This window comes from Cetorhinus maximus, chromosome 28 (genome assembly GCF_964194155.1).
Source record: "Cetorhinus maximus chromosome 28, sCetMax3.hap1.1, whole genome shotgun sequence".
NCBI classification, from domain to species: domain Eukaryota; kingdom Metazoa; phylum Chordata; class Chondrichthyes; order Lamniformes; family Cetorhinidae; genus Cetorhinus; species Cetorhinus maximus.
The window spans coordinates 2,045,255-2,067,517 of NC_135906.1; the positions used below are offsets into that span (position 1 = coordinate 2,045,255).

General features: G+C 48.8%; 1 non-coding gene and 1 pseudogene across 1 annotated transcript; both read left to right on the forward strand.

The window, feature by feature from the left end:
• Positions 1–15,884: 15,884 nt before the first annotated feature.
• LOC144669061 (U2 spliceosomal RNA) lies at positions 15,885–16,066 on the forward strand. The gene has a single exon (XR_013573593.1). It is a non-coding gene; the product is annotated as a U2 spliceosomal RNA (small nuclear RNA).
• Positions 16,067–21,409: 5,343 nt separating this feature from the next.
• Positions 21,410–21,589, forward strand: LOC144669084 (U2 spliceosomal RNA; annotated as a pseudogene).
• Positions 21,590–22,263: the final 674 nt, after the last annotated feature.

The window sequence follows — 22,263 nt, forward strand, 5'->3', positions numbered from 1 at the left end:
CTTATTCGTACTGTCCACTTTAACCGGCTTCTCGTGGAACCCGCTCAACAGCTACTACCCGGCAAAATAGATGTGGCTGACTTCTTACCTTCCCACTAACTTCCTCATTTTTAAATTAATCCACTGGCCGTCGACATTTTGTTCAAATCGATGGGATTTTACTTTGTCCGAAAGCCTTGCAGATCCGACTAATAATAATGGATCTTTCTGATGGTGATCAGAGAAACAATGAGCGGGACATCCATCGATGTTTGTCCCCCTGTTGGAGCCACTGTCCTGGGTCATGGGAGAAACTCCGTTTCCTGACCACTGTTTCCATCCCTGGCATCTGTCGAAATCTGAGCTCCTTTATTGACAAGAAATCTTGACCCCAAGATGAGCTTCTGAACACTGAGCTGGACCCGGATTTTCCTCCACTCGTTTCTTTCCGCCCACCCAGCCTTTTTCCAGCTCCCACAAACTCTAATTTTCCTAATGACGGTTTTCCTTTCATTCCCCAATAGCTTGTGACTCCAGCCCCCTCCCCGTCGCCGCCGCCCACCAACTTGCTCCCCCCCCTCCCCCACCCCCCAGTCTCCCGCCCCGGAGTTCTCTCTCCCCCCCCACCACACCCCCGTCTTCCCCTCCGAGCTCTCTTCCCCCAACCCCGAGCTCCCCTTCCCAGCCCCCTGCGCTCCCTCTCTCCCTCCACCCCCCAGAGTTCTCCTCCCCCCCCGCGCCGAGCTCTCTCTCCCCCCCGCCAACCACACCCCCCCGAGCTCCCCTTCCCCCCGCCCCACCCAAGATCCCCTCCCCTCCACCCGAGCTCCCCTCCTCCCACACCCCCCAACAAGCTCCCCTCTTCCCACAACCCCCCGATCTCTCCACCCCCCCGCCCCCTTCCCCCCGAGCTCACTCTCTCTCCTCCCCCCGCAGAGCTCTCTCTCCCCCTCCGAGCTCCCCTTCCCCCCCCAGCTCTCCTCCTCCCCCTACCCCCTGAGCTCCCCCTCCTCCCCTCCTCCTCTCCCCCGAGCTCTCCCCTCCCCCGCTCCCTCCTCCCCCCCAGCACTTCGCCACGCCCCCCCGAGCTCCCCTCCTCCCTCCCAGCTCCCCTCCTCCCCCTCCAGCTGTACCCCCCACCCGAGCTCCCCTTCTCCCCCACCAGCTCTCCCCACCCCCAGCTCCCCTCCTCTCCAGCTTTCTCCCTCCCCCCCAGCTCTCTCTCCCTCCCAGCTCTCTCTCTCTCCGCTCCCCCCAGCCCTCTCTCACCCCCCCAGCTCTCTTCCCCCCCCCCAGCTCTCTTCCCCCCACACCCCGAGTTCTCTCTCTCTTCCCCACCTCCCCCCGAGTTCTCTCACTCTTCCCCCCCCTCCCCCCGAGTTCTCTCTCTCTTCCCCCCCCTCCCCGAGTTCTCTCTCTCTCCCCCCCAACCCCCGAGTTCTCTCCCCTCCCCCCCCACTCCCCCGAGTTCTCTCCCCTCCCCCCCCACTGCCCCGAGTTCTCTCCCCTCCCCCCCCACTCCCCCGAGTTCTCTCCCCTCCCCCCCCACTCCCCCGAGTTCGCTCCCCTCCCCCCCCCACCCCCCCGAGTTCTCTCCCCTCCCCCCCCACCCCCCCGAGTTCTCTCCCCTCCCCCCCCACCCCCCCGAGTTCTCTCCCCTCCCCCCCCACCCCCCCGAGTTCTCTCCCCTCCCCCCCCACCCCCCCGAGTTCTCTCCCCTCCCCCCCCACTCCCCCGAGTTCTCTCCCCTCCCCCCCCACTCCCCCGAGTTCTCTCCCCTCCCCCCCCACCCCCCCGAGTTCTCTCCCCTCCCCCCCCACTCCCCCGAGTTCTCTCCCCTCCCCCCCCACCCCCCCGAGTTCTCTCCCCTCCCCCCCCACCCCCCCGAGTTCTCTCCCCTCCCCCCCCCCCCCTCCGAGTTCTCTCCCCTCCCCCCCCCCCCCCCTCCGAGTTCTCTCCCCTCCCCCCCCCCTCCGAGTTCTCTCCGCTCCTCCGCTATTTCTATATTTTGCCCTCGGTCCTTTTCTCTCCCGTTTGATTCTCCATCGCCGCGCGCGCCATTCAGTTTACCGCCAAAACCAACCGCCGCCTCCCGATCCCCGGCAACGGCCGCGTGACCCGGCTCAAACCTCGCGAGAGGACCCCGGAGCGGCATCACGTGACAATGGGTAGTTAAGGCGCCGCCGGAGCCCCTGTCTCTCCAGCGGGCAGGGTTTGGGAATTTATGTCTTTGGGAACTCTCATTGGGGGGAAACTCTCAGGGAGGGAAAAACGGGCCGAATGGGCTTTAGTCCGATGAGGCTGTGTGGAGAGCTCGGGCTCGCCCACTGACATTAACACTCGATGTCCGGCTCTCTCCGCTCTTTCCAAAGCTTCTTGTGACATTCAGGCTTTTTCTTCTCTTTCCATCCGGATGAAGCAAATGTGGCTGCAACAAAACAAGGCCAATGCGGTCAGACATTGTGGAGAATGTACTGCCTGGAAAGATGCTGGAAGCCCATGCAATGATTTCCCTAAAGGAATTGGACATCAGCTTGAATAGGAACAATGGCTGGGGTTGGGGGGAGAGCAGAGGAATGGGATCAATTGGATCTTTTAAAGAGCCAGCACAGCCTCAATGGTCGAATAGCTGCCTTTTTTAATGTATGATTTTAGACACTGAAGAATCAATGGGAATCTGCATTGGTGCAAGAATTCATCACATTAATCCTCATTAATTTAGCATTTAATTAGTTCCCTGATTCAAGAAGCTGCTGATCATTTCCAGAGAGTATTTATATTTTCCTGATGCTCTGGACATTGGTGAGAAGTTGTGTAAACATCAACAGCTTGTGTTTTTGTGCAGGCTCTCCCCATAAAAGGATGCCCCAAACTGCTGAATTGTTTAAGTGCTGTCACTTATTGTAAAGAGTCAACACTAAAATGGAGGCCCTTTGGCAAAACTGTTCACTGATTTTAAACTCCTCAGGAGTTCCCTCCCACTCTGAACTGTTTCCACCTGCCTGTATTTCTCTATTCCCCTCAGGCTCCCCTTAAATGTTTGCAATCTGTTCTACTACTCTGTGGTAGTAAGTTTCATCAGAGTATGCAAGTATTTTCTCTTTAAAATCTTGATTTGATTTTAGTGGTTCTTGTATTCATTTAAGCAAATGTGGGACCCCTTTCCCTCAGCAGACTGTCACTGACAGCAATGAGTGTTCATCTGTCCTTGTCGTGTAATTGATCTCCCTATATTTTCTGAACATCAACTTGAATAGGCAAACAAAGCACCCCTCTCAACATCTTTTGCTTTTGGGGGATTTCTGATAGTACAGTGGACACGTGTTGGGGAGTAAGAAGCTGGGGGAAGTCTGGAGGGTATTAAATAATAAAAAGGTACATGTCTTTATTACATCATCTGATTTCTGGATTGTTTAAAAGAATGCAGTCTATTGCATTGAGCTAAAATGAATTGGTGCCAATATTCTACTCTTATTAGGAAGTGAAAACAATTTGGGTACAGTTTCCAGAGATGCTCAACTTGATTTCCAAACCATTAGTATTTTGGCTGTCAACACTGGCAGGGCACCTACAATCATGGCCCTTAAGGGTGTCAAAAATCAATTTCCAGACTTTGTAAACAAACATCCAGCTCTTGGTGCATGAATGGTTTCTTCAGAAGAGCCATTGCAAATCGTTGTAAAGCCTTTTTTATGGTGAAGGAGGGGCAACAAAAGAGAAGGGGCAGCATAGGACGTGAACATGTCCCAACACCGTGCCCTACCCTGCATAGAATGCAATGTACAGGTAACAAAATCACAAGGGCCTTGGTGAGATGTGCATTAGAATTGTATACCTCAACATAGGGGGTATATGTCATCTCTGCCACCTACTGCATGAAGACCAGCAGCTTATCACCTGTCCAGTTTGAAGGTGTTGACCAAAGTACGTTTATAGCACAGACTCTGAAATGGGGGGGCCTCTGGGACATCTCTGTAATGCCTGAGTCTGTGGGACAGGAGAGCAGGGAAACTGGTCACATTTGTCACCTCAGCAAAGTGGTAGCAAGATGTGGCCATTCAGTCTCACGAGGTCATTGGCTTACTTATGGTCCAGGCTACGTAACTAATGCCATCAATGTTGTGTTTCATTCTCAAATAGAAAAGCACCTCCAAAGGACTTTTACACCCAGAATATACATTGTGCGTGACAACACATGAGGTTTCGGTCAATGTGAAGGATGCTGGAAATTATGATGTGTTCCTTCCAAATTTCTCTTGATCTCATCTTCAAAACAAAATCATTTCAATGGATGGCTTGTGGTTGACCTAAGTTTAGCTCCTCTGCCATGGCTCTGACCTCCAGATGAGTGCTCCAAATGTTACCTGAGGTGTGCCAGTGACAAATTGTGTGTGCCTCTACAACAGGATTGGTCATTTACAGATTCTTTGGGATTTTAAAGGGGCCACTTTTGCTGCCTACACTAACCTGTAGAGGCTCTGCAGTATCTTTAGTTTGTGAATATGGGGATATTTGAAACCTACCGCATGCAGTACAAATTCATCATGCCAAAAAAAGGCCTGAGCTGCTTCATTTGAAGTGCTCGGTAGAACGCAGTTTACCTTGTTGTAGAAGGTGTTGAGCTTCTTGTGTTGTTGGAGCTGCACTCGTCCAGCCAAGTGGAGAGCATTTCATCACACTCCTGACTGGTGTCACAGAATTCCCTACACCCATTAGCAATAATGCCGGTAGTTGCAAACGTGTTACAAGAAATTAACAGCGAGTTGTCAACCCCCTGATCTTTCCTTCTAGTAGTTGACCCAGGCTGCTTGGCTAAGCACTTTTATTTTTATTTATTTATTTTTTTGCAACAATTTTTATACCATTGGATGGGCAGGATATTCCATTGACAAGGTCATTTTTTAAAAAATTCATTTATGGGATGTGGGCTTCGCTGGCTGGGCCAGCATTTATTGCCCATCCCTGAAGGAGGAGGAGGAGGTGGTGGTGGTGGTGAGCTACCTTCTTGAACCACTGCAGTCCATGTGGTGAAGGTGTACCCATAGTGCTGTTAGGAAGGGAGTTCCAGGATTTTGACCCAGCTATGGTGAAGGAATAGCAATATATTTCCAAGCCAGGATAGTGAGTGGTTTGGAAGGGAACTTCTACGTGGTGGTTTTCTCATGTATCTGCTGCCCTTGTCCTTCAAGATGGTAGTAGTCGTGGGTTTGGAAGGTGCTGTCGAAGGAGCCTTGGCGAATTCCTGCAATGCATCTTGTAGATGGTACACGTTGCTACTGTGTGTTGATGGTTGAGGGAATGAATGTTTGTGGACAAGTGTAGCTTAAGCTCGATAGGACAACGTGCTCCTTCAGAGATCCAGCACTGATCTGATGGGTAGAATGTCCTCCAGTGCTGTAACCAATGATATTAGATACTCTGTCCATATCCTAGGCTTTCCCTGTCTATCATCCCAGCTGTGTATGATCTGATGGTGTTCCCTTCACAAGCCCCTGTCGAGGTGCTATGTGTTTGCCTTATTTCAATATTAACTGTGTGCAGTCTCTTTGACCTTATACTGTGACTGAGTGCTTGAGAAAGCAGTTCATACATCACCTTCCTCCCTCTTGAGACTTTGGCCTGCTCTGCAGAGCTCTTTCCATATCCAGAGTATTGATCTCAGTCAGACCTCCCACTCATACCATGCTAACTGGCACTAAGTCTCACTTTCTTATGCTGTGCTCAGCACTAAATTTCTTGGCGTTGTGGGTGTGTTTTCCATAGCCTGGCTCTTTCTTTTCCCAGGAAGCCTTCGTAAACGGCCTCAGCATACAATCTGGCAACGTGCTCTCTTTTCCCCAGCTGCTCTACAAAGGTGACAACTTTACACCCCTGGTGGCAGAAATGTTATTCTTGAATCTGCAGCCTTAGCTGAATGCAGCAATTTCTCAGTTGCAGGATCAACCTTGTGTACCTTTTTTTTTCCTGAGTGAGCTTGAGAATGAATGAAAATTTTTCAGAGCAAATGGATTTGCCATCCTCCTTCAAATTCCTCAGGAAGCGCACCCTTTTGTGAGCAGGGCTAGAAGGGGTGGAATGTACAGAAGAATGGGGAGAGAGCAGTCCCCTCGCGTGACTCAAGGGGTTCACACAGACTCGAGGGTCAAATGGCCTCCCTTTGCATTGTTACATTCCATGATGACTCCAAAGCAGGATGGTGTGTTACTCAGCAAGGCTTGCAGGCAATGCTATTGTGAACTGGGACAATCAAGATTGTCTGTCTGTACAATTTGTTGCAGCATCAACTACAGTTGTCATCTGAAGCTTCATATGGCAATGTTCATTTAGTGAAATGCTTCCTTAGAGTAGATCAGGCAGGCATCAATTTGCCCTAAAATCCTGGAGCTGTGTAAAGTCTGAACAAGTGCATGACCTAGATGTTAAGTGTTCTGAATGGGTGCATCACATTTACAACACTTGCATTTGGCAGGGCAGTGATGAGTTCATTTTTGTTTTAAAGAAAGGAAACATGGGCTAGGGCGAGTCCTGAGCTCTGGTAATTAGGACACAAGTGATGTGGTGGGCAGATGCTGATACTGGTCAGATGGAATATTGGAAGTGGAGATGGAGGTGAAATGGGTGCTGTGCCACCACCAATTTTAACATCATTTTAACTTCCCAGTGTTTAATGCAGTTTGTTCGTGTAATACAGGATTAAGTTTAAAAACAAACACTGGAATATGACCTTGGAAACTCAAAAAAAGCCCAAATTTTTAAAGAGCACTACTCTGGTTTGGTTTTCCCTTTTCTTTAACAGTAAGATATGGAGCTGTAACATGGGCCTTCTAAGCAGTGACTCTTGGCAGAATGTTTAGTGGCCAGTTTCTGCTGTGTGATTTCTAGCATTTCCAGCGACTTTCTGCCCTGGGGTTTCACCTCAGCATACGTATTGTGCACCTCTTGTGCACACTTCACAAGCTTGCTACTGCCAGGATTACTACTTTTGCTTTACTTTGCAAAGTAAGCTACACTTGACTGATCCTCTGCTCAGTGCTAATTTTGCTGTTTGGATGGCGCTGAATATGCTAAAGTTCATCCAGAGGCATCCAAGTCCATGATATTACCCTCGCTGCTTAAGCAACACTTGGCCATAGGCACATACCTGCTGCATAATCCATTTGGTCAGCATCAGCCCTGATAATTTTTGTGTGTTAAATAAACCAATATCATTAGAGGATGATGGTAATACTCAAAAGTATAGCACGCGTGCAATTTCCCTTGTTCTCCAGTCTGAAGTCGCTGGCCATTAGTGACTGATACTGATAAACATTTTGATTATTATCAATGACTCAGAATCCTTGCATTTGAAGAACACTCTTTTTTTCAATTTGTGTGATTACGTCTAATAATGACCCTGGAACAAATTCCAGGCAGATTCTGTGAATCTGCTTTTACAAGCTCCGCTCCTTCTTCCAATCACAGCACCTCTTGCAGACGGAGAGCTTCAAATGCAAAGGGGAATGAGCTGGTTGAGTGGGTGAACCTGCTGAAAGTAATGTCTGGGAAGAGTGGAATCAAGTTAAAGCTTAACTGTTTTTATTGTTAATTCAACAATTTACAGACTTTATTACATCCTTTAGGAGGAAGGGACTTGCCTGAAGGTGGCAGCTCCAAGTTTTACTTCGTGGACTTTTTTTGTACAATTATCACATGAGAGATCTGGATTTTGCTCATCGTGTCCAGAGGTGAAATGAGAACTAGCAGAATGTTGACTGAAGCTTTGCACTTTCACACCGATTTTAATTTGGCGGGGAGGTTTTCTTTCCGGGACAGAGATGAGCATTTTAGAAGATGCAGGCAGCAAATCAACTTGCAGATTCACACTGTCGGCATGAAGCTTAAATGACCAAATAGTGTCTATGGGGGAGAATTGTTGATACACGTACCTATAGGTCCTATAGGGTGTAATAGACAGAGATACCTTGATGTCAACTGACCCACAAGTTTCAGTTCCCAGCATGTGCACCTTTTGTATGGAAGCTCAGAGCTGGCAATGTGAATTCATAACTTGCACCTTTTATGGAGCCTGCTATTACATACTGACTCAGCTACAATTAACAATTAATGTTTTCAAAAGCACTTGAAGTTATTAAGCAATTAATTAATTAAGACATTAATTGCGTAAAAAGACAGACAATTAAGCACAGCTTGCTTTTGTGTCTGTCTGGGGGTTGAGTAACTGGAATTTTGATGTTGCTGAAATTGTCTGGAGTTGGATTCCAGACTTTGATTTTTCTTGCATCCCCTCCAAAACTTTCAAGAAAAGGATCATTAAAGGAAATTGCATGATGGTTCAAACCACAATGCAGGTGCTGTAGTGTCCGGACTGTCACATGACCGGCTGCGAGAGAAACACAGCTGGGAAGATGCTGGGTTAACAGCAGTGCAGTAATATTTTAACAGGAGCAATTACAGCACGAAGATATCGGGATTGGGAGGGTCCAAAATAACAGGCAACACTGAATTAACGCAAGAGTTATTTGAATTCATCTCTGAAAACAATACTGTTGTGACTTTCTTAATTCATTGGAGCACTTCTAATGCAGTAACTTTAAACTGGTGCTGAAAACTGACAGGTATGTTGGCTGTATATTTCTGCTCTGTTTCTCTGCAGCATCCTTCCTGCTGCACTAATACTGGTTTCAGGCTAGCTGAGCACTGATCAAACAATCAAACCATTACCAACTGAGGCAGGAGGGGATCTCCTAGAAAAGTTTCAGGTTCTCTTGACATATGAATGATTTCATATTTTGCAATTTACATTAACTAATGACGTGAATGTGTTCAATCCCAAGTACCAATACTTGATAGTAATGCAAAAGGGTTTCACCCTTACAGTAAACAGCTCTTAAACTGCTGTTGGAATTGATTTTTAGTTTCACTCTAGATGAAAGCCAATCCAGTAGATTCCAGATAAATTTTTCCATAAGCCCATTTTCATACTCATAGGTTGCTATATTATTCGATACGTAAACATTGCAAAGAATATGATCGAACCTCTCCAAAATATAGGATTGTGGGAGTGAACAAAGCATTTTGAGAAGCTCTTTGTCAGTATAAAAACTCGTGGTCTTAGATTGACAGGTGGCAATTAAACGGTGGAGTTATAATAGGCCCTGATATCTTGGAATGATTTAATAGTAAAAGACAGCCAAGAGTATAAACCGGTACCCAACACTTTCCCTTTCCATCCTCCTTTTTCACTGTCAGTGGTAAAGTAAGAGCTTTCAGCCCAGAGAGCAATTAGTGCAGAGGGATTACTGTACATTGAAAGACACGGCATGTCTAACCCAAGCAAACACTTTCAATGTTTCCTGTCATCCAGCCAGCAGTGATCTGCAGCTGGATATTATCATCTCCACACAGAATAGAATCATAGAAAGTTTATGGCACAAAGCGGCCACTTGGCCCATTGTGTCTGCTCGGGCTGAAAAACGAGCCACCCAGCCTAATCCCACTTTCCAGCATTTAGTCTGTAACCCTGCAGGTTCCGGCATTTTAAGGTGCATATCCAGACACGCTTTTAAATGAGTGTTTCTGCTTCTACTAATCTTCAAACTTCTTGATCATTCCCCCTACATTTACATCCAAATTATTAGATATACCTCAAAAAGCAGGGGATCTAATACACGTCAACCCACAAATGCAACTATTTATATGGAAGTATTTCTTCTAGAGCGGCTGAGGTGGGATGTGGTCGTGTTTTATGGAGAAGGTGATGGTTGGGACTGAGCACAAAAAGATCAGTTCTATTGATTTGAAATTTTCACTTGAACGGCATTGCAAAATAATAAAGTAATAACGAGCATCACTGCGGTCCTGCAGCTGAACCTTGTAGAGTTTAAAGACTTTCCATTCTGGAACTACCTCACTCATTAAAAATTGGTTCCAGTGTCATTATTAGACCTGCATGTTAAGGACTAGCTGACTACACCTTTTGTAGCCTTCATGTGTACTGTGTATGGAAAAGCCTCAAACCATCCTTGTTCCTGTGAAAGGTCTTTGCATTTTGGTGATGTTTCTTTAACAGGATGTGCACAGCAGCTTGACCAGCTCCAGCTCAAAGGATTTTCCCAGCAGTGGCTGCTCTCACTCCAGGCCTTTATCTGTACCTCAGATCAGCAGGAGCTGAATACAAGATTTGTGCCAGCAGGTACAGGCTAGGTTGGGAGTGGACAAAACTGCAGCATTTCAGGTTCTACTTGGAATTTACTCAGATATAAAGAGTCAAATGTTTCTCCTTTAGCAGCCACTACAAAAAGAGTACAGAGCACTGATCTATTACAGAGCATTGTAAACTGTGAGGAGGACAGTATAGAACTTCAAAAGAACATAGACAAGTTGGTAGAGTGGGCAGATAGGTGGCAGATGAAGCTCAATGCGGAGAAGCGTGAGGGGATGCACTTTGGTACAAAGAACATGGAGAGACAATATAAAATAAGGGGTACAATTCTTAAGGACGTGGCGGAGCAGAGGGATCGGGGTGTTTATGTGCATAGGTCATTGAAGGTGGCAGGACAGTGGTGCGAGCAGTTAGTAAAGCATGCAGTATCCTGGGCTTTATTAAGAGGAGCATAGAGTACAAGAGTGGAGAGGTTATGCTGAGCTCATATAAGATGCTATTTAGCCCTCAGCTGGAGTATTGTGTCCAGCTCTGGGCACCACACTATAGAACGGATGTGAACACATTGGAGAGAGTGCAGAAGAGGTTTACAAATATGTCTCCGGGGTAAGAAACTTCAGTTACGAAGATAGATTGGAAACGTTGGGACTGTTCTCCTTGGAGAAGAGAAGGCTAAGAGGAGATTTGATAGAGGTGTTCAAAATCATGAGGGGGCTGGATAGAGTAGATAGGAAGAATCTGTTCCCGCTCTGAAAAGGATCGAGACCGAGAGAGCACAGGTTTAAAGTGATTTACAAAAGAAGCAAACGTGATGTGAGAAAAATCTTTTTCACACAGCGAGTGGTTCGAGTATGGAATGCACTGCCTGGAAGTGTGGTGGAGGCAGGTTCAATCGAGGCATTCAAGAGGATTATCACTAGATGATTATTTGAATAGAAACAATGTGCAAGGGTAAGGGGAAAAGGGAGGAGAATGGTGCTAAGTCATAATGCTCATTCGGAGAGCTGGTGTAAATATGATGGGCCAAATGGTCTCCTTCTGAACCCTAACAATTCTGTGATTCTGTGACATTATCTGATTGGTTTTCCTTGTGGGAACTTTTATGTTTTTCATTCTAATGGTTCAGTTTCTGCTGTGTTTCTCAACCAAGAGGCAATCATTTCTATTCCTGCTCGCTACTGGATGGTGCAAAATACTTCAATCAATTAAATATTTTTGAAGTGCTGATATCTGTTGTGATGCTGGAAATGTGTCAGTTAATTTACTCACAGCAAAGTCCCACATACAGAAATGACATCATGACAAATAATGTTTTCAGTAATGTTGGTTGAAGGAGAAATATTGGCCAGGAGACCAGGGAGAATTCGGCCACTCTTTCTTGAATAGTGCCATGGAATATTTTGCATCCAGTTATGATGTTAGCTGGAATATCTGCTCAATTCTCTGGGGTGATACTAGATCTCACACAACCCTCTTCCCACAGAAAAACAGCAGTTTAGAGGTCTACTAATGGAAGTCAAATTACTTTTGGTTATTTTAATGGACTATCTCTTTAAATCTATGAGCAGTGGGCAGCCCAGCTCCACAAGCTTTTCACACACAATCTGGAAACAGGCTTTTTATTGGGGTGTGGGGAGCTGTGTAGCTGTTGGGATGAGGCTCTTTGTCAGAACACAGTACTCTCCAAACAAAGGGTCAAAGGGACTCGAAATGTTAGCTGTGTTTCTCTCTCCACAGATGCTGCTGGACCTGCTGAGCTTTTCCAGCATTTTTTGTTCTTGTTTCAGATTTCTATCTGCATCCAGCATCCATCAGCAGTATTTTGCATTTACTCTCTGATCAAATCATGAGTTGTCTGCAATTTTCCGTTTGAATGTCAGACCTGATCTGCAGGGTGTCTTTGTTTTCAATGTGTCTCACTTCTCACTTCCTTGCATGTCTGACCTATCCACATGTTCTTTGTTTTGCTAATGTCTTTAATTTCTTCAATGCTTCTTTCCATTGTTTCCATCTCACTCAACAATGCAGCAGTTTACATCACAGAAACGAGCTGAGATAATTTCACTTTGGGTACAATCGGGAAATTGCACGGGAAGAACACTTGAAATTGTGCAGGTTAGGTTAGGCTTCTGGCCACCAATTCATTTGGAAAATCATGAATGCAAAATCTCCCTGAACCAACGCAACAAGGCAGAATAATAAAAAGTAACTTTATTTTCTCTGTATTCCTTGATGCATTTGAATGGTAGGTGACAGATAATGTTTCAGTGATATATCTGAAACTGGTTTATTGTAATAAAATGAGAATTTGTAATCTGGGTGACCAGTTGTCCCTGAGTAAGCTGATTTAAAATGGCAGAAAAAAAATTATACTGAACCACTTAATTGTTTCATTGGGACACATCAGTAAGTTTCTTATTAAATTAAACAATTCTGATGCGACAAAAACTTTTAAAACATGCCGATGTCCACTACATGCTTTAACCTGGTCTTGCAGGGTATAGCAGAATGGTGCAACTCCCCTGTTTACGATGAGCAGATGTAACAGTCAACAGAACAATGTTTTTACAGCTGCCTGACCATGCTTTACATTTCTTCTGAAACTGCTCCTCATTAAGAGTTGCTTTTCTCACCTTCAATGTGCCATTTACATGTGGGTATTTGCGCTGAAGTTCAGCTCAGGGCCTTGCAATTTTTCTCCTGTGCAGCTAGGCCAGACACTGCCCCCTGTTGGATTTCTGTGCAACTGCAGGCACAACCACACTAAGGCAGTTGTCCACGTTAGAAAATAGGGTGACAGCACCTGTACCCCGCTTCACCCTGTTGGCTGCAGTTTCTTTTGCCTGTGCCAGCCTTCCTATCCTTTGTGCTGTACTCTCCTTCCCTCCACTTTCCTCAGCACAGCCTTAGCGAACCCAAGACCACGGCTCATTCTTCTAAACTCCAGAAAATATTGGCCACTCCATTCAATCTTTACTGAACCATTGTTGCATCCCTACTATGGAAAATATATCCTTCATTTGGTGAGGAGACCAAAACAATGGTACACAATACTCTGGGTATGATCTCGCCAAAGCTCCGTTTGTTGCAGCAAGAATTCATGTAAACACAAATAAGGATCCTCGGCTTTATAAATTGAGGCGTGGAGTCCAAAGGGAAGGAAGTTATGCCAAACCGTTATGATACACTGGTTAGGCTACAGCTGAAGGAACAGGAAGTGACGGAAGGTAAGAAATGCTTTATCTGATTGTGCTGTGCAGCAACACAAAGGTTGACAATTCTTCAGGTGTGAACCCTGGTGAGCACCACTGATCTTTTCCAACTATTAAACCACTGTCCAATAGCACAGAGTGAAATGTGCTCCTGTTACATTTTCCTGAAACTGAAGTCGGTTAAACACAGCAGCCCATGTTGAGCAATGTACATTGAGTTTGGCTGCTGGGTAGTGATGCAGCAATGATGTCATTAGCACAGTGACCTAAGACGCCCCAATGCTCAGGCCCAAGAATCCAGGCCCAAGTGTCACTCCGTGCTGAGATTCTACCTCTTCCCGGTGTTGGGAAGAATGGATATGGCTATGTTACCAGAGAACGCTCCATTCAGTTGGAACCTGCTGTATCACCTATCCCTTGTGGAACAGTTTATGCAGAAAAACCTGTTGACCACAAGTCCATCAGGCAGTGGGCTGCACATATTGTAATGTGGTCCTGCGGGAAAAGGAGAGAGTGAATGCTGTCGGGTGGTTTCCTGAGCTGACTGTCAAAGTAATTTGGAAGAATGCCTCATCACCAAAACTTTCAAATTAGCATTAGGATGTAGCTTGGCTGATAGTGACAAAGGCCCTCCCCATCATGTGCATGACGGGTGTGGACACCTGCCTCATCAGCTTGGATCAGGAGAAGGCCTTTGACAGAATACCGCACACCTACATGGTGGAAGTGCTCTCCAAAATGGGGTTTGGGGAGGGAATTCGAAATTGGATCCAACTGCTCTACACTAACATCAGTAGCGCAGTCTCAATCAATGGGTGGGAATCAGATAGCTTTCCGATTAAATCTGGAGTCAGGCAGGGCTGCCCTCTCTCTCCTGTCCTGTTTGTCTGTTGCATAGAACCCTTTACTGAGTCCATCAGGAAGGGTTCAGGCATAAGAGGAGTGACAATCCCAGGCAGTGGAGGCACTCAGGCCAAAGCCTCCCTGTACATGGACGATGTCACCGTCTTCTGCTCGGATCCGCTGTCGGTGCGCAGACTGATCCACATCTGCGACCAGTTTGAACTGGCCTCGGGAGCCAAGGTAAATCGTGGGAAGAGCGAGGCCATGTTCTCTGGGAACTGAGCTGACCGATCCTTTGTCCCCTTCACTGTCAGGGCTGACGGCCTGAAGGTGCTGGGGATATGGTTCGGAGGGAGCAGGGCATGCGTTAGAAACTGGAAGGAGCGAGTGTCTATGGTGAAAAGGAAACTGGGCATTTGGGAGCGACGCTCCCTCTCCATTGCGGGTAAGAACCTGGTCATCAGGTGTGAGGCACTCTCGCTGTTGCTGTACGTGGCGCAGGTCTGGCCCATTCCAGACTCCTGCGCGATGGCGATCACTCGAGCCATCTTCCGCTTTATCTGGAGGTCAAAAAGCGATCGTATCCGCAGGGACGCGATGTACAAGCCTCTAGATAAGGGGGAATAAAACATGCCCAACATCGCCCTCATACTGATGGCCACCTTTGTGTGTGGCTGCATCAAGCGGTGCGTAGACCCTCAGTACGCAAACACCAAGTGTCACTATGTGCTGAGGTTCTACCTGTCCCCGGTGTTGCGAAGGATGGGTCTGGCCACGCTGCCGCGGAACGCTCCAAGTAGTTGGACCGTGCCGTACCACCTGTCCCTGGTGGAAAAATTTATGCAGAGAAACACCTTTGACCACAAGTCCATCAGGCAGTGGTCAGCACGTAACGTCCTAGAGGCCCTGAGGGATAAGGAGAGGGTGGACCCTGTGGGATGGTTCCCCGAGCAGACTGTCAAAGTCATTTGGCAGAATGCCTCATCGCCAGAACTTTCCAACAAGCACCAAGACGTAGCTTGGCTGGTGGTGAGAAAGGCCCTCCCCGTCAGATCCTTCCTACACGCCAGGAAGCTCACCCCCTCTGCACGTTGCCCTCGAGGTGGCTGTGGTGGGGAAGAGACCGTTGTCCACCTCCTTGTGGATTGTGCCTTTGCAAAGAAAGTCTGGAGAGAGATGCAGTGGTTGCTGTCGAGGTTCATCCCGAGCAGTTCTGTGACACAGGACTCTGTGCTCTACGGGCTGTTCCCAGGGACACACACCGAGACAAACATCAACTGCAGCTGGAGGATCATCAACTCGGTGAAAGAGGCGCTTTGGTCTTCCCGAAACTTGTTGGTCTTCCAGCACAAAGAGTTGTCCCCGACCGATTGTTGCGGACTGGCACAATCCAAAGTCCAGGACTACGTGCTGAGGGACGCACTAAAGCTTGGGGCAGCTGCCGCAAAGGCGCAATGGGGAAGGGTCGCTGTCTAAGACCTTTCTACCACAGCGCACCGAGAGACTGGGAACTGTTTAGAGCCCCTCGGGCTGTACAGATCAAAATGAAAGGCTGTAAATGATTGTAATATTGTTTGTACTGATGCACCTGGTGATACATTTTGTAAAAGTTTAACCTGGATTGTACCCTTGTAATGTTGTTTTTGAAATGGTTTTGAATGTGATTGAAGATATTTTATGAATAAAGTATATTTTTACAAAAAAAAAATAAAAAAAATCTGTTCTTATCAGTTTAATATCTGATACGTCCCTTATCTGGGGACCATATATTAAATTGATTTTTGGAGCAGGGAGATGGAATAGGGGCTTGCTCCGTCCACTCCACGCATCGACCCGGTATTGCAGTATCTCTGGGAATGGTGCACCACCCCTTTCCAGGGGATTTTCAATGCTAAAAATAGTTTTCTTACAAACATCTGCTTTCTTTACTTTTCAACATGCACATCTTTCAAAACACAACTTTCTTTCTTTCTCATCGCTTCTCGGCCTTTTGGCTAACATCAAGTGTTGCAGGGGCGACACCATGGTCCTGCCAAGGCAAGGTCGGGATGGAAGGGCGATAACCAATCGCAATCCAAATCCATACCGTGGGTTACCTATCACCGTCCGAGTCACGGTGAACCACAGCGAAGGAGGATCACCTATGGATCGGGGCTTCTTCACCAGGAGGATCCTGTTGAAGGCGTGCGGCTTCCAAGCTACGGAGATCTTCACCCTGCACGACTCCCGCAAAGGTGGTTATTTTGACGTGACGTTCAAGCGGGTGGCAGACTGCGTCCGGCTCCTGAGGGTGTTCGAGGAGAAGAGAGACCTGCCGGAGATGAAGATCCTGACGGCGGAGCCGCACTTTTCTCTGCCGTTGCAACGGGAACGTGAGGTGATGGTGCATGTGTACAACCCCTTCGTCCCTGTCGCCGACGTGGTCACCTTCCTCACCAGGTACTTCGATAAGGTGGGGAGCGGCACCGAGATTCGAGACGACTTGGGGATCTGGACAGGCAAACGCCTGTTTAAGGTCACGCTAAAGACCGATGGTAAGGGAGCCATTTTCCACCCTCCCTCCAGTTTCGCTATCGGGGGAAACCGGGGCTACCTGGTCTAAGCTGGGCAACCCAAGAATTGTCGCTCATGCGGCAAGGCTGGTCATGTGGCGGCCAACTGCAGCGCCTCCCTCTGCAAGATCTGCAAACAGGAAGGGCACCAGACAAAAGACTGCAAACAGGCCAAGTGCTGCAACCTGTGTGGCGAGGCAAGTCACCTCTACAGGACCTGCCCCAAACGCTGCCGTACTTACGCACAGGCAGCCAAAGCCGACCAGGGGGAAGCAGAAGAAATGTTTCGTGTCACTCCAACCACCAAGGCCCCCAGGGAGCTCAACGGGACAAAGGAGGACACAGAGAGAGACAAGGTGGAGAAAGAGATTGAGGCAACAGAGAGCCAATCAACAGCACTACCCCCTGAACCTCCCAGTCCTCAGGACAGCGAATCAATGGAGGAGGAGGCAGCAGTGGAAAAGCAGCAGGGGGAGTGGCGGACGGTGAAGAACAAGAAAAGTAAGAGGGAGCGAAGAAGAAGCAAAGGCGTTTCCCAGAGAAGCGGCAAGAGGCGTCTCCCATCCGACACGGATGACAAGGGCAGCAGCTCTTCGGATGATGAAGTGCCAGAGCGGCACCGACAGAAGAGGCGGCAAAGCTCCAGGGCGTTGGAGGACGAGACACCCGAGCTCCAGAAAATTGGAGACAACAAGGAGACCAGCGCACCCCAACTTTGCCTGCAACCTGAGGAGGCCAGTGCACCACAGCCCCTGGAATCTGGGAGCAGTGAGGCAATCATCGCACCCCAGCTCCAGGAAGCCGGGAACAGCAACACCCCAGAGGGGGTGAGTTTTGGAGAAGCTTCTCCAGCAAAGGTCATCTCAAAACCCGCTCTCTACGTGAACCTCCAGATGCCACCGGAGCAGAACACGGCCAAGGAGATCTACCTCAGCCCATCCAAAGTGAAGGAATTTGAGCTCACTACGGGTATGAAGGAGCAGACTAAAGGTCTGGGACTCTCAGAGACAGTGGGTTTGGTAGGAGAATAAATGCTTTAAAATGGGTTTAAAGATTGTATCCATAAATGTGCGTAGCATTAAATCTACTACGCGATGTGTTGCGACCTTGGACTACCTAGCCAAGGTCAAAGCTGACCTGTTGTTTCTGCAGGAGTGTGCGATACCGCACCTCAGCTCCTACAGGCAATGGTCACGATGGTGGTCCCACGGGCCATCGATCTGGTCGGGCGGAAACGACTCTCGTTCCTCCGGCCTGGGTATTCTGCTGCGGGGAGGCAACTTCACCGTCTCCGAGGTCAAGGAGGTGGTGGGCGGGCGACTCCTGGTAGCAGACGTAATGTACAAGAACGCTCCACTCCGGTTAATTAACGTGTATGGCCCGGCACAAGGGGCTGAGCGGCTGGAGGTTTTTCAGCAGCTCCCACTGCTGCTGGCGACCTCCAGGCCGGTCATTCTGGGCGGGGACTTCAACTGCATCATCGATGCGGCTGGACGATCCGGCAGGGCCGGAAGCAGATTGGACGCTACGTCCAGATCCCTGATGGAAACAGTTAAGGATGCCAAGCTGCACGACGTCTTCAGCAACCCTGCAGACGGAGCGCAGCGTAGATACACCTGGTCGCGGCCAGACGGGTCCATTCGTTCCAGGATAGACTTCCTCTTTGTGTCCCGTGCATTCACAGTCAGATCCACCGAGGTCAAGCCGGTGTTCTTCTCTGACCACTGCCTCCTACTGGCGGACTGCCACTTGGAGAAGGACCTGAGGGTGGGCAGGGGGGCATGGAAGCTAAATGTGCAACTGCTGACCCCAGAGAACATTGAGGAGCTCAAGAGGGATTACAAAGGTTGGAGAACCGTGAAACCCCTCTTTGAGTCCCTGACACACTGGTGGGAAGTGATCAAGGGAAGCATCAAGAGGTTTTTCATCCTCAAAGGCACCCAGAAAGCTAGAAAGGAACAGAGGGAAATGTCCCGACTCCAGAAAAAGATGCAGAATCTGCTCCGGCTGCAGTCGATGGGGGTCGATGTCAAGGAGGAGCTCCAAGAGGTGAAGGGCCAGCAAGCCTCGCAGTTTGCCTCGGAGGCCTCCAAGATCATCTTCCGTTCCAGGGTCCGCTCCGTGGAGCAGGATGAGACGTGCTCACGTTTCTTCTTCCAAAAGGTACACAGAGAGCGCTCTGTGATCAGCAGCCTGAAGGAAGAAGACGGCTCAGTAAAGTCATCACGGTCCGACATTCTGAGGATCAGCAAATCCTTTTATGCCGGATTGTATGACGTGAAGCCCACGGACAGCACGGCCTCCCAGTCCTTCCTGTCCTCTATCACGGAGGTCTTAGACCACAGCACGCGGGAGAGCCTAGACAAACCGCTAACTCCTGAAGAACTGACTAAGGCCCTCGAGTCCTTCGAGAAGAGTAAAACCCCCGGAAGCGACGGCTTGCCGGCGGAGTTGTATTCGGCTCTGTGGGACTTGATCGGCCCAGACCTGCTAGAAGTGTACGAGAGTATGCTCCTGGCCGGCAGCATGTCAGAATCCATGAGGAAAGGCATCATCACCCTCATCTACAAGCACAAGGGGGAAAGGGAGGAAATTAGAAATTGGCGACCCATTTCACTGTTGAATGTGGACTATAAGATTCTGTCCAAGGTCATCGCCAATCGGGTCAAATCCGCTCTGGAATTGGTGATTCACCCTGACCAGACCTGCTCTGTGCCGGGCAGGAAGATCTCTGACAGCCTGGCGCTGCTCAGGGATACGATTGCCTATGTACAGGACAGGGGTGTGGATACCTGCCTCATCAGCTTGGATCAGGAGAAGGCCTTTGACAGAATATCGCACACCTACATGGGGGATGTGCTCTCCAAAATGGGGTTTGGGGAGGGAATTCGAAATTGGATCCAACTGCTCTACACTAACATCAGTAGCGCAGTCTCAATCAATGGGTGGGAAACAGATAGCTTTCCGATTAAATCTGGAGTCAGGCAGGGCTGCCCTCTCTCGCCTGTCCTTTTCGTGTGTTGCATAGAACCCTTTGCCGAGTCCATCAGGAAGGATCCGGGCATAAGAGGAGTGACGATCCCAGGCAGTGGAGGCACTCAGGTAAAAGCCTCCCTGTACATGGACGACGTCGCCGTCTTCTGCTCGGATCCGCTGTCGGTGCGCAGACTGATGCACGTCTGCGACCAGTTCGAACTGGCCTCGGGAGCCAAGGTAAATCGTGGGAAGAGCGAGGCCATGTTCTTTGGGAACTGGGCTGACCGATCCTTTGTCCCCTTCACTGTCAGGGCTGACGGCCTGAAGGTGCTGGGGATATGGTTCGGAGGGACCGGGGCATGCGTTAGAAACTGGAAGGAGCGAGTGGCTATGGTGAAAAGGAAACTGGGCATGTGGGAGCGACGCTCCCTCTCCATTGCGGGTAAGAACCTGGTCATCAGGTGCGAGGTACTCTCGCTGTTGCTGTACGTGGCGCAGGTCTGGCCCATTCCAGACTCCTGCGCGACGGCGATCACTCGAGCCATCTTCCGCTTTATCTGGAGGTCGAAAATGGATCGTGTCCGCAGGGACGCGATGTACAAGCCTCTAGATAAAGGGGGAAAAAACGTGCCCAACATCGCCCTCATACTGATGGCCACCTTTGTGTGCGGCTGCATCAAGCGGTGCGTAGACCCTCAGTATGCAAACACCAAGTGTCACTACGTGCTGAGGTTCTACCTGTCCCCGGTGTTGCGAAGGATGGGTCTGGCCACGCTGCCGCGGAACGCTCCAAGTAGTTGGACCGTGCCGTACCACCTGTCCCTGGTGGAAAAATTTATGCAGAAAAACACCTTTGACCACAAGTCCATCAGGCAGTGGTCAGCACGTAACGTCCTAGAGGCCCTGAGGGATAAGGAGAGGGTGGACCCTGTGGGATGGTTCCCCGAGCAGACTGTCAAAGTCATTTGGCAGAATGCCTCATCGCCAGAACTTTCCAACAAGCACCAAGACGTAGCTTGGCTGGTGGTGAGAAAGGCCCTCCCCGTCAGATCCTTCCTACACGCCAGGAAGCTCACCCCCTCTGCACGTTGCCCTCGAGGTGGCTGTGGTGGGGAAGAGACCGTTGTCCACCTCCTTGTGGATTGTGCCTTCGCAAAGAAAGTCTGGAGAGAGATGCAGTGGTTGCTGTCGAGGTTCATCCCGAGCAGTTCTGTGACACAGGACTCTGTGCTCTACGGGCTGTTCCCAGGGACACACACCGAGACAAACATCGACTGCAGCTGGAGGATCATCAACTCGGTGAAAGAGGCGCTTTGGTCTGCCCGAAACTTGTTGGTCTTCCAGCACAAAGAGTTGTCCCCGACCGATTGTTGCGGACTGGCACAATCCAAAGTCCAGGACTAGGTGCTGAGGGACGCACTAAAGCTTGGGGCAGCTGCCGCAAAGGCGCAATGGGGAAGGGTCGCTGTCTAAGACCTTTCTACCACAGCGCACCGAGAGACTGGGAACTGTTTAGAGCCCCTCGGGCTGTACAGATCAAAATGAAAGGCTGTAAATGACTGTAATATTGTTTGTACTGATGCACCTGGTGATACATTTTGTAAAAGTTTAACCTGGATTGTACCCTTGTAATGTTGTTTTTGAAATGGTTTGGAATGTGATTGAAGATATTTTATGAATAAAGTATATTTTTACAAAAAAAAAAAAAAAAATCTGTTCTTATCAGTTTAATATCTGATACGTCCCTTATCTGGGGACCATATATTAAATTGATTTTTGGAGCAGGGAGATGGAATAGGGGCTTGCTCCGTCCACTCCACGCATCGACCCGGTATTGCAGTATCTCTGGGAATGGTGCACCACCCCTTTCCAGGGGATTTTCAATGCTAAAAATAGTTTTCTTACAAACATCTGCTTTCTTTACTTTTCAACATGCACATCTTTCAAAACACAACTTTCTTTCTTTCTCACTCACCCGCACCATCTACACACAAAAAACACGCACGCTCACCCAACGCTCACAGACACCACTCTCATCTCACAAACACTCTACCTCACTCATACAAAAACATCTTTCACTTGCAAATACACCTCTCAAACACTCTCTCAGCTGCACCTTTCGCCTCACAACACTTTCAACCAGCTCTCTGCTGCCGCTCCCGCCCGCTGCTGCTGCTGCTGCTGATACAGCAACAGTCAAAACTCACACCTCAAAGCTCACACACTTTACACAGCTACTCGGAAACGTCTACATCCACGTTCACACAATCCTTACACTGCACAAGGAGCCCATTCCGCCCGTCGTGACTGCACCAGCTCTCCCAATGAACATTTCACTTCGTGCCATTCTCCTGCCTTCTCCACGTAACCCAGCACATGCTTTCTTTTCAAATAATCATCTCATTCCCTCTTCAATTGAACCTGCCTCCGCCACGCTATCAGGCGGTGCATTCCAGACCCTGACCACTCGCTGCTCCTATCACTTTTGCTTCTTCTGCTAGTTACTTTAAACCTGTGCCCGCTCCTTCTCGATCCTTTC